The 21,428-nt window shown below is 50.2% G+C and overlaps 1 protein-coding gene across 3 annotated transcripts in view; it reads right to left on the reverse strand.

Moving 5' to 3' along the window:
- GPR50 (G protein-coupled receptor 50) overlaps positions 1 to 21,428 on the reverse strand; it is a 137,190-nt gene that overhangs the window by 49,795 nt on the left and 65,967 nt on the right. The window contains exon 1 of one of the 3 annotated variants that reach the window (XM_051968685.1): positions 13,038 to 13,199. The exons of 1 other annotated variant lie outside the window; for it this stretch is intronic. The gene's annotated coding sequence lies outside the window, so the exon portion shown is untranslated. Of the gene's footprint in view, positions 1 to 13,037; positions 13,200 to 21,428 lie in introns of those variants that run through there. One more of the 3 variants, XM_051968683.1, reaches the window with a different exon arrangement.

Below are 21,428 nucleotides of genomic sequence, written 5' to 3' on the forward strand. Positions count from 1 at the left end.
TCAGCCACTGACCTCCGGGGCTCCCCGTTATCTCTGCGGCCCCCATCGGGGGGGTAAGCCCTGAGAACCTGAGCTCTGCCCCCCTCCCCACTCTCCTTCCACCTTCTGCCCTCCGGGCCCTGTCCCAGGCCTCCTGGCTGCTCCTTACCCAAGATGCTCCATCCCCCGACTCTGGGTATTGGCCCGGCTGTACCCCACTCCTGGAGGGCCCTCCACCCCTTCTCTGCTTCCTGGGGGCCCCCATTTTCTCCCCACCTTCAGCAAGAAGGCCCGCCCCTTGTCTCTTAGGGGGAGGGTCTCCCTCCTCTCTGTGGGCGACGGCCGGGCCTTCCGGCTCCCGTCCCACGCCGCCTCCCCTTAGACCCGGAGCCCCAGGAGGACAAGACTGGGTGTTTGGTGCCTTTCTTTGTGTGCCCCCCAGATCCAGCACGGGGCCCACAGGGCTCGCCGGCCGCTCGCTGACTGGCCCTGACTCCCTCTAGCTCCACGGGGTCCAGAGACCCCCTCCCTCCCCCGGTGACCCCGGCCCCGTGCTCAACACTTGTGCTCTGCCATCAGACACTTGATCCGTGTTTCTGGCCTTTGTTGGCAGTTACTGAATCCGTCATGGAAACTTGCCCCTCCCGCTGTGTGCAGAGGCCGGGGTGGGCCCCTCGGCCTCTCGGGGTTTGCTGGGGACGCCTGGAGCCTGGGTCTCGCTTGCAGGGCATGTCAGGGGCTCCTTTTAGCCTGGGATCATCTGCTCCCAATGCTTGGGATACTTGGGGAAATGGAGAGAAGGCCTCTGTAAGCTGATCAGTGATTGATCTGTCAGCTGGACGGGCCCGGCCCCGGGGAGCGCCTGGGAGCCGAGAGCCTGTAATGGAGAAGGGGCCCAGAACCCCACGGCCCGCCGACTAGCCGGCCCGGGGCGCCGAGAGCCCTCCGGGAGAAGTTGCCCCCCGCTCCCGCCGCTGGCCACCCCCTCCTTGAGCCGCCTCAGAAAGGGCACTTCCCTTCTCTGGGGTTCAGCCTCCCTCCCTGGCGGCAAGCTGCCTTGGACTGAAGGGCCCCAAAGTGGGGCCCGGAGAGGGTCCTCCCTTGGGCCACATGGTTGGTCGGCCCCAGGAACAGACCAGGAAAGAGAACCCAGGACCCTGAGCTCAGTTGGGCGGCCCTTCCCAGAAGGCCGGGCTGGACAAGCTACCTTCCCCAACTGCGTCCAATCTGCCCAGAGCCCTCGGGCTAGGGCGCCCTGGTTCTAGGGAGTCCCGGCCGGGGAATCGCCCTTGGACGCTGACCCAGGTCAAAATGGCACCCCTTGTCTTAGTCCCGTCCCCACCCTCTGTGCCCCGAAGCCGCCTGCGCCTCCCCCACATCGCTCCCACCCCCCAGCCCTTGAGGCCCCATGCTGGAGCCCCAGAGCCCCAGGTCTGAGCGGTTCCTGCCCTCGCCAAGCTGAGCTGCTCCTGGGCACAGGCTGTGGAGACAGACACATGAGGGATCCTGAGGAAGAGTAGGGAGATTGGGCAGCCCCGGGGAAGGGGCATCCCTCTGGAAGCCAAAGACCTGGGAGGGGGACGGGGAGGAAGCTGCGTGCTCGGCGGGCTCTCGTCCCCTGGAGGAAGGGGCCCACGAGGGATGGACTGTTGGGTCCTGGGACGCTCAGGAGGCCCGAGTGACTGAAGCTAGAGTCCGCGAAGGCGCGTCTCGTCAACTGAGGCTGGCGAGGGAATTGGGCGACGCGATGTCGGGCGTCGCAGAGAGGGAGGTCACGAATTCTTGTTTAAAGGAAAGGAGAGGCGAGGGCCTCGGCGTTTCTGGGGAGCACGTGCTCTCCCTCGGAAGCGACAGGAGCCCCGAAGGCCCGTGCCAGGGACTGGTGTGGGCCCCGGCCCTCGCAGGCTGCTTCTGGCCCATGGAGGAAGCTGCACTGAGTGAGGAGGGCCTGGCGGCCGCGAGAACCATTAAGCAATTGGGGAAACTGCAGGTTTTTGAGAAGGAGGCGGAAGGGGCGACGAGAGCCGCATTTTCTAAGGCCCAACGTGGCCACGGTGGGAAGGGCGGCTTGGGACGGGGAGAGAAGGGTTGCAGGAGTCGGGGCAAATGTGGAAGACGGGCAGAAAGGAGGCGGCGGCCGGCCGGAGGAGGGGAAAGGAGCCAGCGTGACCGTGGAGATCGGGGGGCCCGCGGGGACAAAGCTGAGCTGGTCGGGGGCAGGGGACGAGTCCGGCTGGGGATGGGAGACGTTTGGGGAGCTCGTGGTGGAGACGGACCGGGAAGCCGATGACCCCGGGAGAGATCAGAGCACCACCGGGGGCAGACGGACAGACAGACAGATTTGGGGCCCTTCTCATGGAGATGCCCCAAAAGGCCATGGGAACCGAGGACGTTCACAAGGGAGAGAGAGATGTGGACCCGGGCCAACGGGAGGGGGCAGAGGAGGCCTCCCGTGGCAAGGCGGCTGGGGGGGGGCAGGAAGGGGAGGCAGGGAGAAGGCTCAAGAGAGCACCTGTCCCCCCGGGCCGGGGAGGGGAGAGGGGCGAGGGGGACGGCAGAGCTCCAGAAAAGGGCAGAGAGAAGGAGGGCTGAAAATAGCCCCTCGGTGTTGGCTCCCAGGAGGTCATCGGTGACCTTTGGAAGAGATGTTTTAGCCGAATGGCCGCGGAAGAATTTCTATTGGAGGGGAAATTGAGGGGCCAGGGGCCTGCCTGCAGTAATCTGATCGCTCTGAGCTTCCCGAAATAAGCAACAGATGAGGGTGACAGCCAAGGTGCTACTTCTCTTGAGAAGGGATGACAGTTGGCTCCCCTGTCAGGGGAGCGGGAGGCAGAGCTCCCCTCCTGGCTCCCTCTAATGCTCTGGCAAGGTCTGCCCCGTCTCCTGGTGATTGAGCCCGGGACCCCCAAAGGAGGCGGCGCAGCCCAGCGAGGGTCTTGGGGTCGGACCCCACCCCTCCCAGCCAGTGCCAAGAGGCACTGATGGGCGGGGGAGGAGAGGAGTTTGAATCCAGGACCTGCAGCTTAGGCCTTGGGCCACAGGGGCCCCGCCATCTATCTCCCCACTTGGGCCTCGGGTGTAAATGAAGGGATTGGCCTCTGTGAGCTCCAAGCTCCCCCTCTCCCCTTGGGCTCCGAGCCTTCGAGGCCATTGTGTCCTCTCCAGTGGTCACTCTCCAAGTTGGAGAGGCCGTCTTCCTCCCACCCATACTGGAACTGGAAGTCGCCCCTGGACCATCCGCATCAAGTGATCAGCCAATCAGCGTTCAAAGCCCTCCAGGAGCAGGATACTATTTCTCAACTCATCCCTCTTCTCTTTAGGACCCAGCCCTAATTGTTCAGAAGTTGTATCCTCTTCTTTCTAAGAAAATTGGGAAGATGGCTCTAAGCCCATGAATCCTGCCTCCCATTTCTCCTTCTCTTAGTCCGGTCTCCCTCTGGAGTCTTCCCCTACCCCTTTGCCCATCTGATACAGAATTCTTATTGAGAACAATTAGTCTGCTTTCTTCCCAGTTCCCCACTCCCATCACCACCTAAGGTGACAGAGCTGGCATTCCCTTTGTGTACAGGTTGGACCACAGGGCTGCCAAGGCCCCTTCCAATTGTCCAGCTCTGATTCTGCAATGAGGCATATTTCGCCAGTGACCAGAAATCATTGGCAAGAGATGCTGCTTCTTCCCCAAGCTAATGGGGGCCTCCAAGCTGACTCAGCTGTTGGCCAAAGTCAACGGAGGACAAGAAGCACACAGTGAGGAGGCATCCCTTGTACCTAGACTGGCATTTGGGGGCTGGGAGATTTCTAGGTGGAAGCTTGGTGACTCATAGCCATTTAAAGAGAGGCTGCTTTCCACCCCTAATTTGTATACATGGCTTTGAGATCCTGGGACTGACTTGCCTCCCACATGAGGAATCAACATCATCCATGCGACCTAAGAAATATTACCACGTGCCCGGCACCTTCAGGACGCACTGGGGCGACAAAGGCAACACGGGGAGAAGAGTGCTTGAAAAGGCCCTGGATCCTTATCCTGGTCCCACCTTTCGTAACTTCTGGTCCTTTTAGCTTATCTATGTTCTGGGGCTCGCTTTCCTCCTTTGTACAGTGAGAACACGGGACTAAGAGATCCCTCTAGCTCTAGCATTCTACTATTGCAAAAAAAAGAGGAACTTGCCCGAGTTGGGGCAGAGAGAGGCAAGGGAGGGGTGCAGTGTGGCCATGAGCAAGCTACCTCGGAGAGATCTACTGAGGACCCGAAGGAGCCAGGATGCTGGTCACATGAGTGGAGAGCAGGGGATATGGGAGAGAAGCCTTTGAAAAGACCCTCAGAATAACATAGGATTTGCACTCTTTCTGTTATTGTTTGCTTGCATTTTGGTTTTCCTTCTCAGGTTTTTTTACTTTCTCTCTAGATCTGATTTTTCTTGTGCAGCAAGATAACTGTATAAATAGGCATACATATATTGGATTTAACATATACTTGAACATATTTAATGTATTGGACTACCTGCCATCTAGAGGAGGGGGTGGGGGGAAGGAGGGGATAATGTGGAACAGAAGGTTCTGCAAGGGTCAATGCTGAAAAATTACCCATGCATATGTGTTGTAAATAAAAAAGCTATAATACAAAAGAGACCCTGAGGGCATGAGCTCAAAAGGAGGCCTTCTCCAAATCAGCCATCCCTCTCACCAGGGAGATGGAGGACTCCCCATCTTCTGAGGAAAGCTAACGGGCCACTGAATCTCTGGGGCACAAGGCATCTCCAGGAGCAATGGGACTGATGCATGGCAAGGTTTTCCAGAAGACCGGAAGGAACCCCATGTAACTGAAACAAGGCTGGCCTACATTTGGCTAGCAGTCTGCAAAGTCACGGGCACATAGTATTAGCTCATTTCATCCTCCATAAAACCCAGGGGGTCAGAAGAACTAGCTTGAAATTCAAACCCTATCCACTCCTAAGCTTCGTGATCCTTCTTAATATTATCGCCTTACTCCTCCATGTGGCTCGTACACAGTTTTTGGTAGCCTTCATGAAGCCCGGGAAGCCGCCCTATGGAATAAGGCAAAGCCATTCTACAGGAAGCCACTGGGGTGTTTCCCAGGACAATGGCCATCTTCTGAGGTGAGGAAACATTCCCAGGCTGACTCTGCCCCGATTCTATCTCTTTTGAGGACACTGAGTTGGGCTTTGGGAAAATCATCGCCTTGCATCTGTTCTGATGTCCTTTCAACTTCATGACTATTTAGCGAGCACCTCCTTTTTGCCAAGCATTACCAAGCACTGGAAACAAAACCAGAACGACCCCTGCCCTCCCGAAGATTGCATCCTATTGGGGTAAGAGAATGGATGTCCAAGGAATCTCATGAGGGCTTTTAGCTAGGGTTGAAGGAGTCTAGGGAGTCTACACGGTGGAGATGAAGAGGCAGTTAGTGCCTTACAGGTACAAAGGACAGAGTGGGCAGCATTCTGGAGGTGGAAGATGAAATGGCATGTTTAAGGAACGGCTAGATGGCCCGCTTAATTGGAATGTAGAGTGGTGAAGGCAAGTAATATGAAATCTGGCTGGACATAGAGGTGGGAGTACTGGGTGAAAAAATGTTTGCATTTTGTCCTAAAGGCAAGAGGGAGTCACTGAAGAGGTTTGAGGAGAAGAGTGACAGATCTGAGATCTGTGTTTTAGAAACTCAGCGATTCACTGATTCTATGACTTTAATATTTGTGCGTGTATGTGTATGTGTGTATGTATTCCTCAAATCCCTCAAGTTCACGTTACAGCTCCATTAGGGATCTTAGCCCTGGGCAGAGCAAAGAGGGACTGTTACATCCAGTTTGGGCCTTGCGTTTCAGGAAGGAACTTGAGAGCTGAGAGCAACCAGAGAAGGGGGATCAGACCTGTGAAGGGAGTGGAGATCATACCATACAAGGATCAGGAGAAGGGCCCATGCATGCTTAGCCTACAGAAGAGCCAGAGTGGGGTATTACAGGCCTCTCCAAGTATTTGAAGGGCTGTCATATGGAAAAGGGATTAGCATTCTGCTGCCTGGCCCCAGGGGGCCCAACTCCCAGGAATGGCTGGAAGGTAGAGAGGGGCAGATTTGGGCTCCATGTAAGGAAAAGCTTGCTAGCAATTGGAGCTCTCCCAAAGTGGAGCGGGCCGTCTTAGGAGATGGCCTTGGCCCCACCCTCCAGGTCCTCGAGCAGAGACAGAATGACCGCCTTCTGGGGGACACTGACCACACCAGATCGGACCCCCAAGCCCTCCCTCCTGCACCCCAACTCTGAGGGCTTGGGGTAACCCACACTCGGCCGCAGAAAAAGGAGCCTTGGGACGGTCCTGGGATTTGTGGTTAGCCTGAGCCAGAGGCTTTGCCCCACTTTGCGGCCCTGTGGGGCAGGCTGCCTCCTGGTGCCACATTCCCACCTGCTGGGTGACAGCTGACTAATTTATGAAGCACAGGTGCTGGCAGCCTTCCCCAGGCCTTGAACCCTGCCAACATCACTCACTGCCTAAGGCCAGATGCTTCGAAAGTCCCACTTTACCATGACCTCAATGGCTTCTCATCCTCTTTAAGCAGGAACATGGGAGATGGGTGCTTGAAAGCAGTCAGAAGCCAGCTAGCTTTTCTCTCCCGACAGGTGGGAGCAAGCTGGAATGTGAAATTTCATATTTTCATGGTCGCAGAGGATTGAGAGCTGGAAGGATTTCCAGAGGTCGTGGACCCCAGCCCCCCTCCTCATTTGTCAGACTAGCAGTTCAGTGACTTGACCCAAGGTCCCACAGTTAGTATGTGAAAGAAGCAGAGTTGGAACCTCCAGACTAAGCTTTCCTTCCACAGTAGCATAGGAGCCAATATGACAGAGGGCAGAGGAATCATGGGATAGAAGAAAGAGAACCCTAAATATGTCCGAGGGAATCACCTGTAGAGACTCAAAATGAGATGTCCGACAAATGGCTCCAGTTAGCTAACTGGGTGGTGAATGGGAGGCTCTTTGATCGGCTGCGGGTCCTAAATTCTAGGTTGGCATCTAGAGCCGAGTCCTCAACAGGATTACAAGAAAAGAAAAATAAAGGTGGAAGCTAGGTGGCGCTGCAGTGGATAGACTATTAAACTAAGAGTCGGAAAAATTCATCTTCATGAGTTCAAATCTGGCCTGAGATGCTTACTGAGATGTGACCCTGGGCAAGTCATATATCCTGTTTGCCTCAGTTTCCTCATCTGTAAAATGAGCTGGAGCTAGAAATGGCAAGTCCCTCTAGTATCTTTGCCAAGAAAATCCCAAAATGAGATAATGAACATAACTGGGGAAAAAACAAAAATGACCGAACAATAAAGTCAGCTCACAAAGGGTACTTAATTGTGTGGGAGGGGAGGTGCGGGGAGGAACAAAACTCTCCTGAATCTCAATCAACAGCGTGCTGGTAAATATTTAACAACCATCTCTCCAAGAAAAAAAAAAAAAGTATACCGGACATACTTTTTTTTTTTAATGTTTCAAATTTTATAAAATGGTTTCTTTATAAAACCCTGTCATGAATAAAGTATATTTTATTTTAACTTTCTTTCTTTCTTTTTTTAATAATTTTTTATTGATAGAACGCATGCCAGGGTAATTTTATACAGCATTATCCCTTGCATTCACTTCTGTTCCAATTTTTCCCCTCTCTCCCTCCACCCCCTCCCCTAGATGGCAAGCAGTCCTTTACATGTTGAATGGGTTACAGTATATCCTGGATACAATTTACGTGTGCAGAACCGAACAGTTTTCTTGTTGCACAGGGAGAAGTGGATTCAGAAGGTAGAAATAACCCGGGAAGAAAAACAAAAATGCAAGCAGTTTATATCCGGACATACTTTTAAGTTTAATCTGCATTATTAACTTTTTCTGCATCACTTTTCTTAGGTCTAGAAAATCTACAAAACAATAAATCAAGCTCTAGTTTGTGGCATTTCCCAGTGTCTGAAGTATAAAAGCTCTCAGTGAAAAGTGAACACTAGTTTTGTAGTACGAGTCAGTTCCAGATCATCTGTGGGCTCTCAATCACTTGGATATCTCAGCCCAGTAGTTTCTTGGCTATGAAATATCCAGATTAGTGTTTTCCACTGTGAAAACAGATTGATAGAAGTTATAAATTCAGAGGGTATCTGCCGACGTGGAATACTCCCAACTAAAGGGAAATAGGACAAAATTTGCAGTGAATTTTTTTTTGGGGGGGGGGGATTCTGTTTTCCTGTTTAAAAACTAGCTACAAAACACATTTCTCATACTTTAAGGGAAAAGGTTTCTTGCAGAGAGGTTGTGGACTATAAGCATAGAGTGTGACATATTCTCAGAAATGGTCACCGTGTTCATTTGTTTTGCTTAATTTGATTACCAAAAAGAAGATTCTACTGGGGGTGGGAAAGTGTCAGTCATTAGAAAGTGTCAGCAATATTTTTACAAAGAATATCTATGTTTGCTCAACTTTTTTTCCTTTGACCTGCTGTACCTCTAGTCAAGAGAAAGTAGTAGGGGATTTTCCTATTGGGTAATTCGGGTCAAGAACTATTCTAATCTCACAGTTTTAGAAATGTGCCTTGCAAAAATGTGAAGGACACTGGTCTCCGATGTGAATGGGGAACATTCATATACCCAAAGTATACAAACTACTAAATGTCTTTTTGCTGATGCTGAGGCCGAGATAAAAGATGATTTTCTCGGGCTGCTGTTTACTCTGGCCCCGGTTCATGCCTTTCCTGCCTCCCCTTACCAGTGGCTGCAAGTTTGTTTCTCTTTGCATAAAATGCCAGAGCTGGAAGAGATCTTGGAGATGAGCCAGTTCAAACCTCCCCTTTTACAAACGGAGAAGCTGAGGTACAAGGATTTTAACTGCTTTCTCCAAGGAAACTGAGGTCGGGGGGGAGAGGGGGGGCGCTGGTCAGGTGCCCCAGAGAGGTCTTGGCAGAGAGTCCCGGCCAGGGAGCCTGCCTTCAGGTACGCAGGGCTCTTTCTCTTCCCCCGCAGCTTCTTTGAGCATCTCTCGCTGCTGCTCACGTCCAGTTCGTGTCCCGAGATGTCTGATGGAAGCATCGAACAGCCGCAGGGTGAGGGGGCCGCGAAGGCATCAGTCCCACCGCGTGCCCGCCAACTCGGTCTGCTTCCTGTTGCCAACCCCCGGGTCTCTTACTCCCTGGTGCCTTTGCACGGGTGATCCCCCGCAGCCTGAGACGCTCTCCTTTATCCCCCAGCTCCCTTCCAGGCTCGGCTCGGGTACCACCACTGTCTACACAAGCCCTTCTCTCATGCCCTCCATGCGCCTGGCAGCACTTCCCATACTTGGACATTCTTGGAGGATCTTCAGAAAAGCATCTGAGAAAGAATCACTCCAATGCCCATCCCTTTGGCTGGGAGAGTCTCCTCCTAATCATATACTCCAAATAAGGTGAATCACCAAAAGAAAGAATTTATATAAACCAAAATATTTATATGAAAAGCACTTTGTATAGAAACAAAGAATTGGAAAGACACTTGATATCCATTGATAAGGGGATTGCTAAAGAAATTGTGGGACATGAATGTGGCCCAAAATACTGTGCTGTCTCTTGGCCTTTGTCTCTCCTGGGGCTTAGCATGCTTCCTGGCACATAGTGGGGCTTTAATAAAGACTTGTTGACTGACTGGCTGCAGGAAAAGACAAACATTGTGGACAAAGAGAAACCTAATATAGAGTAAAGTAAACAAGACCAAGAAAACAATCGGCAGGATGACTTTGACAGTATGTAGTGACAGGGCCACCTCTCCTTCCCTCAAAGGGCAGAAAGGGCAATGTTGGGCACAAGGACAAAACCAAAGAAGGTACTGAATTCAGCACAGAATGGTGAATGTTTGCATTAGACTGAGAAATTTGGTGGATTTTTTCGCTTGGTGACCCCTTGACCCAGGAAGCTAATGCCTCCTCTCTAAGCTTCCTCTCCCACCATGGGTTCTACTCCTGTGGTCTTTCGCTTGCCTTTGTAGAAAATGGGAATCATAATGCTTGTAGCCAGTGCACAAAGTACTTCCCCACACACCCCAGGGAGCCCCTGGAGCGGGACTCCGATGGGGGAGGCTTGGGGAGCCCCGCTCCTGGAAGCCAGTGCCCAGGGAACGGATCTCCCAAGCTCCCCAGCTCCCTCTGTCATGTGGCAAGCCTTGGGAGTGTGCGCATTTCCATTTTGCTGAGCCTCTGGATTCATTATCATCACAAGGCCTTCATTACTGCCTAATTACCTGGGCTGATTTTCCCTGGTTTTCCTATTAAAGACCAATTTATAGACAGCATTACAGTAGCTCAGCCACTGAAAGGCCATCACATGTGGCTCTTTTCCCTCTTTCTTCCATTGGGCTGCCGGGCAACGGCCGCGGGGACGGGCGGCCCGAGCTTCTTCCCGAGACCGTTACCTCCTTCCCGGGATCGCCCATCGATTCCCGAGGCTGGCCCCCGCACGCCCCCGTCCCAGCTCCCGAGAACCAATGGGCAAAGGGCAGAGGCGCAGGCTCAGAGGCCCGGGCCTGGCCAGGCAGCCGGCAAGCATTTATTAAGCGCCCACCGTGTGCCAGGCTAAGCCCTGGGCGAGCCCAAAGAGGGGCCAGAGCCCTTCCTGACCTCAGGAAGCTGACATATCTCCCCTCACTGGATGGGGTGCAGTTCCAGGCATCACTGGGCAAATACTGGTGACTGATCACTGGTAGGGAAGCCTCAGAAGCCGGGGGGCAGCCTTGACTTCTCCAGCTGCCAGGCCCGGCTGGGGGCAATCTGTTCCCTCAGCTCCTCAAGGGGCTCCTCTTTCTGTCAAGGTGGCCTCCAGGTCACCTGACTGTGTAAGGCCCTCATTCTCCTGCCTGGGCTATGCTTATGACCTCCCTGGCCTCTGTCCTTCAGTGCCTCCCAAGCATCTACAGGCAAAATGAATCCTTAGGCTGGCATGCAGGGTCCACTAGACTTACTCCCATTTACCTTTTCCAGTTTTTCCCCCATCACTCCCCTTTCCCCAAGGGAGGCAGACAACAGGAAACAGAACTGTTCCCCAAACTCAGTCTGCTCTGTGCCCTTTCTGCACCCCTTCCTCACCCCTGATCTTCCCCATGAAGCTGCCCTGGATTCCTGGTCCCCCCTGAGAGCATTCTCCTACTGCTCCCATTTCCCAGGGCTCTTTGCCCTCTTCTACTCAAATTCCCCCCTGTCACTCTATCCTCTATACCTTGTCTCCCCTCCAGTAACAACAATAGCTGGCATTTGTTTAGAAAACTAGTTGTACAAAATCCAGCGGCAAGAGATACAAAGAGAAATTCCATTTAAAATAACTGCTGAATATATCAGACTATTTGCCATCTAGGGGAGGGGTGGGGGAAGGGGGGAAATTGGAACACAAGGTTTTGCAAAGGTTAATGTTGAAGAATTATCCATGCATGTTCTGAAAAATCAAAAGCTTTAGTAAAGAAAAAAAATTTTTAAAAATAACTATTGATAATATAAAATATTTGGGAGTCTACCTGCCAAGGGAAAGTCAGGAACTATATCAACACAACTCCAAAACACTTCCCACACAAATAAAGTCAGATCTAAACAATTGGAAACATATCAAGTGCTCACAGGTAGGCCGAGCGAATCTAATAAAAATGACAATACTGCCTAAATTAATCCACTTATTTAGTACCATACCAAGCAAACTCCCAAGACATTACCTCACAGAGCTAAAAAACGATAATAACAAAATTCATCTGGAAGAACAAAAGGTCAAGAATTTCAAGGGAATTAATGAAAGAAAATGCCAATGAAGGTGGCCTACCTGTGCCAGACCTAAAACTATATTATAAAGCAGCGGGCATCAAAACCATTTGGCACTGGCTAAGAAAACTAGATGTAGAGTGCTTTGCAGCAATTGTTCCATTTTCAACCCTATGAGAGAGCTCTGACAGAAATCTCCATGCCCATTTTAAAGATGGAGACACCGAGAGAGAGAAAGTCAGATTAAATGACTTATACACTGATAGTGTCAGATGTAGGATTTGAACCCAGGACCCCAATTCAAGCCTGTTTCCACTCCAAAGCTCCCTGAGCTCAAGCCCTATGTCATCTCTTATCTTGGAAGTCTCAGCCCAGTGCTTTGCAAGAGAATAGGCCCCTGAAAAATGTTGGCCATGAATGAGAAAAAGTCATCAGCTTCCAGGAAGCATTTCCTTTGGGATAACTTCAGGGAAAGAGCCCTGACGTGGGGCCTTTGTCCCAGCTCCGGCATCCCCTTGCTGTGTGACTTTGGCCAAATCAGGCTGGCCTCCTCTCTGAACGGTTGGGATGGGGCTGCATGCTATTCAAACCGTCCCGGAGCTCTGACTCCCCGTGATTTCTGAGTGCACAGGGCTGGACCAAGCGAGGAAGCAGGCAGCTCCTGGCCATCACAATGAGCACAGGGCCTGGTGATCCATCTCCCTACTGATTCTCTAGGACTCGGGGGGAAGAGGAGGAAGAGAAAGTGTGAGGGAGCTGAGAGAGGAGAGGGGGGGCACAGGGAGAGAAGGATGGGCGAGATGTGGACGAAAGGCCAGGAGAGGGCAGCACAGGAACCTGTTTGTGTGATTCTACTTGGACCACCTCAGTCCCAAAGCTTTTAGGTCCTCCCTTCCTGTCCCTTATTACCTTTCCAAGGAGGCAGACACCTCTAGAGGAGGCTGGAATGTCCTGTTCCCTCTTCAGGTCCTTTGACTTTCAGGGCTGGAGTCAGTTACCTTGCACCTGAGGCTAGCTGAGGCCTGCTGCCTTTGTAGGATTTGTAGCTAGGTGAGTCCTGGCAGTCACCTCCACTCTCAGAATTATCACCTTTGACAGCTGTCTCACTGTGAATGATCTCTCTTCCCTGTGTTTTTGTGTGGCTCCTCTCTCCTGGCTCTCCTCCTACATATCTGAGCAGCCCTTTTTAGTCTCCTTTGCTGATTCATCAGCATCTAACTCATCTCCCTAATTGTAAGTGTCCCCCAAGACTCTATCGTCTCTTTTCTCTCTACCTTCTCTCTATTGCCGATCTCATCGAATCACTTACTTACCTTCTCTTGGAAAATGACTCCTGGGTTTATGTAGCCATCACTAGTCTGTCTCCTGAACTCCAGTTCTCTGTCACCAAATATCTCTAAGATGTTGGTGCCCAGAGGTGCGGAAGACATCTCAAACTAAACATTTTCCAAATTCAACTGGTAATCGGTCCCTATAAACTTGCTCTATTTAAGTATTTCATCTCAGCCTCCCTCATCATCCATACTATGTAACCTTTCATCCTCAGCAAATAACTCCCCTCTTGTTTCCCATGGCTGTTGTTTCTTTTCCCATGGCTATTGTTTCTTTTCTCCACATAATTTCTCCACAGATTACGCACCTCCATACCATTCACACAGTCTGTACCCTAGTTCTAGACATCATCACCTCCCACCTCAAGCCTCTCTCCAGTCCCATCCATTTGCTACATAAACGCCAAAGTCATTTTTTGAAAGGGCAGGTCTGATCAACTCATTCATCTGCTTAACAAATTCCAGTGGCTCCCTAGTGCCTCAAGTATCACGTAGAAACTCAGCTGGCATTTCAAGCTCATTACAACCTGGTCCCTTCCTACCTTTCCAGTCTTCTTCCTCATTATTCCTCTCCCTAAAATCTGTGCCCCAATCACACTGGGCAAGACACACTTTATACATAGACATTTTTATAGGTAGCATTAGACTGTGCCTGTCGACTCCTGCATCAGATGTAAGCTTCTGTCTTCAGAGATCTAGCATCTGGCCCGGCTGGCCCAAAATAAAGACTTACTAAATCTTCTTGAACTGATTTTAATAAATCTTCTTTAACTGATTGACAGGCTGCCCTGGGCTCTTTGGCTCTTCCATGAAGCTACAAATCAATCATTCCTTCAAAATGCTTTCTACCTATTATATTTACGTATACTATCTCACTTGAGCTACCTCATAAAATCTGAGTGACCTTATAAAGTTGGTGGTATCCCATCTTACAAATGCAGAAACTGAGGCTCGGAGAGTTGAAATGATTTAGCACAGCTAGTAAGTGACTAAGCCAAGATTGAAATGGAAGTTTTCCTAACTCAAAAGTCCTCTTGCCCATCCCCTACTCTAGGAAGCCTTCCTTAAATACTGGTTCTTTAATTTCTGGGTCCAATGGGTATATGGTCTTCGAGCTGGTAACCCAGCTAAGGGTTTGAAGTCTGGCAATGGTGGAAACGGTAAGAGATTTTACATAAATTCTAGAAGACTGTCATGTTTCAAAGGAGGAAAGGAAACGGGGGCCAAACTCTGCTGGCATCCCCACTTGATTTCTCTTCTAAGTTCTTGTGTTACAAAGGCTCTGGGCTTTGCCCTCCCTCCACATGGTACTTGGACTCCTCAGGAGATGTATGGGGGACCCCAAGGGAGGGGTCCTAATGGGTCCCATATTAACTCTGGGAACTCCTTGCTGTTTTGTAATTATTTGTAATTTATTTGTAATTTGTAATAATTTGTAATTATTAAATACATTAAAACATGTAATCTCTTCTATACAGGCTACAAAAGGAGATCTCTCCACCTAAGAAAAGTAGGAACTCAGCAAGCCCCCCTCCACTTGAGAAAAGTGGGAATTCGGCAAGTTCCCCTCTAGTCCTGGGAACCTCCAGGCAGGAGTTTATTGTAGCCATTTGCTAATAACAAAGTACATCACAATCTCTTACATTTTTTAATCTGAAGGTCAGTAGCCTCAAATGTGCATCCCAGAAGATTCGTGTACATTATATACAAAGTATACAAAATAGTTAACTGTATTTTCTTCTGATACTGAGGCGAAAATAAAGATAACCTTGTAAGAGAGAACTATAAAGAACAGTCTGTTTTTCTCTTTTTGTTCCCTGGAGATATTTCAACATATCCTAACTCTCCCAATCACGTCACTGTCCCATTTTTTTTTTTCTTTACATGTGTTCATGAAATTTGAGACCTTGGAGAGACCTCTCTGAAAGACCTTGGAGATCATTTAAGCCAAGCTCCTCCTTTTAAAAATGAGGAAACTGAGGTCTACAGAATTTAATTAACTGCTCCAGGGAAACTGAGGCCCATAGAAAGGAGGTGAATGCGAGGGACAGAACAATCAAAAGAGAATGCCCTGAAATTAGAAAGGATGAGCTTAGCCACAGAGAAAGATACGAGGAGACCCCCACCCCGCTCCTTTGCAAAGTCTGGGGTATCCAAATGGAGAACATGGCACTGAGTGTCAGATTTTTTCCCATATATATATATATGTTGATTGGTTCTGCTGATTTTCTTTTCCCCTGGGGCCCCCACTTGCTAATGCTTCCTCTTTGACAGGTCCTTTTCCTTTGCATCTTGCACATACATGCTTATTCCCAGATTGTCCCCCTCCTCAGAATGCAGGCTCCTGGAGGGCAGGAGGTTGGGGGGCCTTCTTTGTCCCCCCAGTGCTTAGCACTCTGCTTGGCGCTCAGTAAGCGCTAATCGTGCTTGTTCCTGGGATGGCTGGGCTCCTTCTGTGACACACTTATGGCTACAAGTAAAGGCTCCCTGGGAAGGGGGAAGCAGATATCAATAAGAATGTGTTTGGTACGCGGTTGGCACTGGCCCCCTCTTCTGATCCTCAGTTTTCCCCTTTAGAAAACGGAGGCGCTGACCCTGGCCACAAGAACGTGCCTTACCCAGTTACTGAGAGGAAAGGGCTTTGCCCGACCTTGGGGAGCCTCTGGACGTTCGAGTTCCCTCCACTGGCAGGCCTGCCCCTTCCCAGTGCCTTGGGGGCCCAGGGTCCCCCACACACCCCAGGGAGCCCCTGGAGCGGGACTCCGATGGGGGAGGCTTGGGGAGCCCCGCTCCTGGAAGCCAGTGCCCAGGGAACGGATCTCCCAAGCTCCCCAGCTCCCTCTGTCATGTGGCAAGCCTTGGGAGTGTGCGCATTTCCATTTTGCTGAGCCTCTGGATTCATTATCATCACAAGGCCTTCATTACTGCCTAATTACCTGGGCTGATTTTCCCTGGTTTTCCTATTAAAGACCAATTTATAGACAGCATTACAGTAGCTCAGCCACTGAAAGGCCATCACATGTGGCTCTTTTCCCTCTTCTTCCATTGGGCTGCCGGGCAACGGCCGCGGGGACGGGCGGCCCGAGCTTCTTCCCGAGACCGTTACCTCCTTCCCGGGATCGCCCATCGATTCCCGAGGCTGGCCCCCGCACGCCCCCGTCCCAGCTCCCGAGAACCAATGGGCATAGGGCAGAGGCGCAGGCTCAGAGGCCCGGGCCTGGCCAGGCAGCCGGCAAGCGTTTATTAAGCGCCTGCCGTGTGCCAGGCTAAGCCCTGGGCGAGCCCAAAGAGGGGCCAGAGCCCTTCCTGACCTCAGGAAGCTGACATATCTCCCCTCATTGGATGGGGTGCAGTTCCAGGCATCACTGGGCAAATACTGGTGACTGATCACTGGTAGGGAAGCCTCAGAAGCCGGGGGGCAGCCTTGACTTCTCCAGCTGCCAGGCCCGGCTGGGGGCAATCTGTTCCCTCAGCTCCTCAAGGGGCTCCTCTTTCTGTCAAGGTGGCCTCCAGGTCACCCCCCTCCCCTGTGTTAAGCCCTCATCTCCCTGCCTGGGCCATACTTGTGACCTCCCCGGGCTCCATCCTTCAAGGTTCCTCCCACTGCTCCCATTTCCCAGGGCCCTTTGTCCCCTTCCACTCAAACTCCCCCCGTCACTCTGTCCCATATGTCTCGTCTCCCCTCCAGTAACAACAATAGCTGGCATTTGCTTAGAAAACTAGTTGTAAAGTGCTTCACAAAAATTGTTCCATTTGCTCTCTGAATTAATTCTGCGAGGGAGTGCTGACAGAAATCTCCATGCCCATTTTAGAGATGGAATACTGAGAGAGAGAGAGACAGAGAGACAGAGACAGAGAGACAGACAGAGACAGAAACTGAGACAGAGTGAGTCAAGGTAATTTAGTGGTTAAGGTCACAGTGCTAGAGTTAGGAGCAGAATTTGAATCCAGGACTCAGTTGACTATTGATCCAGTTCTATTATAATCAAAGTTTAAGAACTTAGTCCTGTGTCATTTTTTATCTTTGATGTCTCAGGGTTTAGCATGGTGCTTTATAGATTAATCAAAAATGTTTTTTGATTTTAATTGCAAAAAGTTCATGGCTGAAATGAAGCCTTTGCTGCAGGATAGCATCACGGAGAGAGCCCCAACGTGGGACCGTTGTCCCAGCTCCGGCATCCCCTTGCTGTGTGACTTTGGCCAAATCAGGCTGGCCTCCTCTCTGAACGGTTGGGATGGGGCTGCATGCTATTCAAACCATCCTGGAGCTCTGACTCCCCGTGATTTCTGAGTGCACAGGGCCGGACCAAGCGAGGAGGCAGGCAGCTCCTGGCCATCATGATGAGCACAGGGCCTGGTGATCCATCTCCCTACTGATTCTCTAGGACTCGGGGGGAAGAGGAGGAAGAGAAAGTGTGGGGGAGCTGAGAGAGGAGAGGGGGGGCACAGGGAGGGAAGGATGGGCAAGATGTGGACGAAAGGCCAGGAGAGGGCAGCACAGGAACAAAGGTATAATTGCGACTGGTTCCTCCTCCCTGGGAGTTCACTGACCTGTCTGTCCATCCCTCGGCCTTTTTGATATGTATGATGGTACAGGACCACCTCAATCTTTACTTCCATAGGCATTTTTTTAGCCTTTGGGACATCAGTGAAATCACTTCCATCCTGATGCTTTACAGTCCCTTTCCCTCTCTCTGCCTTTTGACCTTTGGGAAACCTATTTGACTGTCTCCTACCTGAGGGACTGTAATGGGTCATACCATCCCTGATGTGGTTCAAGGGTGCTGTGCCTGAGCAAAAGCTAAGGGGACACCTAAGGTCACAGAGGTTCAAAGACCTAAGGTGACCAGCTGGAGGCACAGATGAAGGAAATCCTAGGGAGAGAGGGACACTGAAGCCACACTGGCCATTTTCTAACCCAAAATGATGCCTGTAAACCTGGAAAGGAAGGATTACAATTTTTCAATTGCTCCACTTTTGCTTTCTCTTTTAAAAATCACAGTTTGAATTCGTTTCAAAGGATGCTGTATTCCTTTTAAAGTTCAAATCGATCTATATCTTCAACTTCCCTTCTGCCCCAAAGGCCTTTACCTCCTTGGCTAAGTCTCACTCAATTCTATCCCCTTTGTCTTCATTTCAGTCACACACCTTAGCCAGCAGAGCCCAGCAAAGTGCTCGGGGGAGTTGGGGGGGGGGGGCCTGTCCCGGTGCCTTCCTCCCCCTTCAGACCTGACGGTGGCCTGCCATTTAGAGATCTGGGTGGCTTTTCTACCTGTGGTGCTGGATTTTATGAGACGTGGACCGTAAGCTCATGCCATCTTAAAAAACCGAAACTAGACATAAGGGGGAGTATGTGACGAAGAAGGAGCCCAGCTGTTGTGCAAATCTGGCTGATGTTACCACAATGATGTTAATTAAATGGGCAAAGCCATGACTGTGTGCCTGATTGAGTTACAGCCTGGCCTCCGATATGCCTGAAGACACCCAAGGCAGTTTGTGGAGAAGTTAGGGCTGTCAACACCATGAGGACAGGCGCTTGTGCCTGTAGTCTTCTGGCTCACTTGCTAACAAAACCGGCTTACCCACAGGAGGGCTGTGGCAAGGTTAAAGGCAGCTTTAGGAAAGGGAAACTGAGCAGAATCCAGCCCAACTGTTTGTATGTTCAAACGCATTAGGAAACCATTAGGAGTGTTCTACATGAATGGTGAAGGCTCATTCTACTGACAAGATCTCCCAGAGTACACTGCTTTGAATCAGAGAGGATGTGAAAGCTACTTGCAAAATCTTCCATCACCCCTAACATTGAAGCTTTTGATTATCTAAAAGAAAACACAATTAACAACCATAAATGTCTCAGGTCTGGGTCACCCTCCTCCCAGGGTCTTCCCAGCTCAAGGAGGCCACAGAGGGAAGTGAAGCCTGCCTCCAACTTTGAAGGTCATTTGATACTCTTTGAGTAGATTTAAAAAAAAAACAAAAACAAATCATGTCTTCTGACATTTGTGCAAATACAAAAAGATTATAGAGTTGCAGTCAAATGGCTTGCTAGGATTAAAATATTACTGTTTCTTGAATAGAACAGGATCTCCCCCAAATCCCTGAAAGAGAATCAGTGTGGATATATGGGAATTTCCATTTCTGTACATGATCTTGACTATCTTGCAAGTTCTATTACCCTACTCCAAACCGTCCCACATTTACTTTCACCTGGTCAATTTGGGGATGAGGCCATGGGGAGAAGAGATGATTCAAAAATTTCTGATTTTTCTGCTTCACATCCCTCCAATTTACATTTTGTCTTTGGGCTCGGAGACTCGTAGGACAGACTGATTTTCTCTGTGCCATAAAATTCAAGAGTTTTTCCGTTTATAACAGCACATCTCTAGAACAGAATGTGGTTTGTGACTCACTTTCAAGAAACACTCAAGTTTTCTGATGGCAGAGAAGAACGTGATTGATATCGTCAATTCTGTCTCCACTGAAAAGTGGGAGAGACTCTCCTCCCTCTCTTAGATATGGAATATGATGCCACGTTCCGTCCTAACAAGCAAACTGTGTTGCAAAAACGGTGTCTTGCTAATGCAATATGGATGAAATTCTTGGGGCTTTGCTATAAACCTAACATTGTAGAGCTAATGGCTAGTAAGAACAAGGGACTCGTGTCCCTTTTGGAGTCTTGAATAAAGGCTTTTCAGATGTGAAGGGGAATTTCAGTGTGCGAAGTCTGAATAAGAGGTACCATCTTGACACTCACCATTATGTCAATGGAAAGGTAGGGGCCACTAGGCATCTATGGCCTCTGCCCTCAAGGCACCATACCCTCTCGTTCAGGGTAGCTTCATCACTCAAATTCTCCAGGTCCTCTGCCATTAGTGGGCTGGCTCAACAAAAAGCCTTTATCCTATATGAATGCCTATTTAGATTTGTAGCGTCTATAAGGGAGACTGCTGAGTTTGGCTTAGCCCACAACAAAATCGTATGAAAGGTGAGGGCCACGAGGGACATGGCTTCAGAGCCATTAAAAATCAAAATTTCCGTGCCTCGACTCACAAACCCACAGGGCCCAGGCTTTTCCTTTAGACTGACTGGTCACCTGCTGCTACTTATCTGAGACACCATTTCTTGTTTCCCAGGTTGCTCCCTGACTATTCACATTTTGCTGGTCTAAACCACAGGACAAGGGAAATAATCCAGGGAACCATGATGACTTTGAGGGAGGAACTCTGGGGCAAGGGGTGAAGTTAGGGGATTCCCTTCCAAGTATCCCTGTCCCCCATGTCCACACCTCACTCCACATGAATCACAGCCTGTGCTTTCATCACTGAAATCTCCAAATCTCCAAGCCCAAAGACCTGTGGGTCTCCAAGCTGGCCAATGGTGTTAAACTCTGTCACCCTAACTACTGGCCCTAGCACTGGATGTGCCCGTAGGATGTGCCTGTAGACACCCAATCTGAATAGTCTTAGGTGCATTTTTACGGCTCACCAGGTCATATGAATTTCTTCCTATCTGCTCCATCTGCTGAGTCAGCCTACGCAATGAACAATAGAGCTGCGGCCAAAAGATTGGGAGGACCTGAATTTAAATCTTGCTTCAGGCACTGACCAGCTGGGGATGCTGAACAAGTGTAACTTCAGCCCTTCTCAGCCTCAGTTTCCTCATCTATAAAGTGAGGGTAATTAATAGCCCCTACACCACAGGCTGCTGTGATGGTCAGATGAGGTTATATAGGGAAAACACTCTGTAAACCATAAAGCCTTAAAGCTAACCTTAAATATTAGCTATTATTATTATCAGTAATTCATCCCTTGCTTCTTCTCTGCTTCTCATACTCCTCTTAGTTATATCAAGAGCCGCACTTAGGCCTTTCCCATCTGTAAAAAAGCATGGATCTTCACCCCCCAGATGAGCCAGGAGAAGGGGATCGCCTACTAAGCTACAACACACCAAGGGACTGGGACTTGCCGTCCATCAAATGGGGAACAAGTCCTCTAATCCACTGCCCCCACCTTTAGCCTGGCTTCCCCATTTGAGGGTCCCACTGGCCATTCCTCGGCTCAAATCTCACTTCGAGCACCGAACACATAGACCTAAAAAGGTCAGAAAAGTGCTGACTCTGTCAGCTACATCCAGTAGGTCTTTAGCTTGACCCGACCTCACCACTTGATCAAGGCTGTTTATAAGCAAGTATACTCACCAGGAAAAAAAACAGAAAAAACAAACTGCAGCCTGTAGTCACCTCTGGATCCCAGAATCAGCAACAAAACAGCACCGTATCTGATTCAGATGGTAGATAGTGATGTTCCCAGCAGTGATAGAGGACACAGGAGGCTGGCAGATGCTACATAAGTATGGATGAAGGCCACTGCTTAC

Source organism: Antechinus flavipes, chromosome X (assembly GCF_016432865.1).
Source record: "Antechinus flavipes isolate AdamAnt ecotype Samford, QLD, Australia chromosome X, AdamAnt_v2, whole genome shotgun sequence".
Classification (NCBI taxonomy): domain Eukaryota; kingdom Metazoa; phylum Chordata; class Mammalia; order Dasyuromorphia; family Dasyuridae; genus Antechinus; species Antechinus flavipes.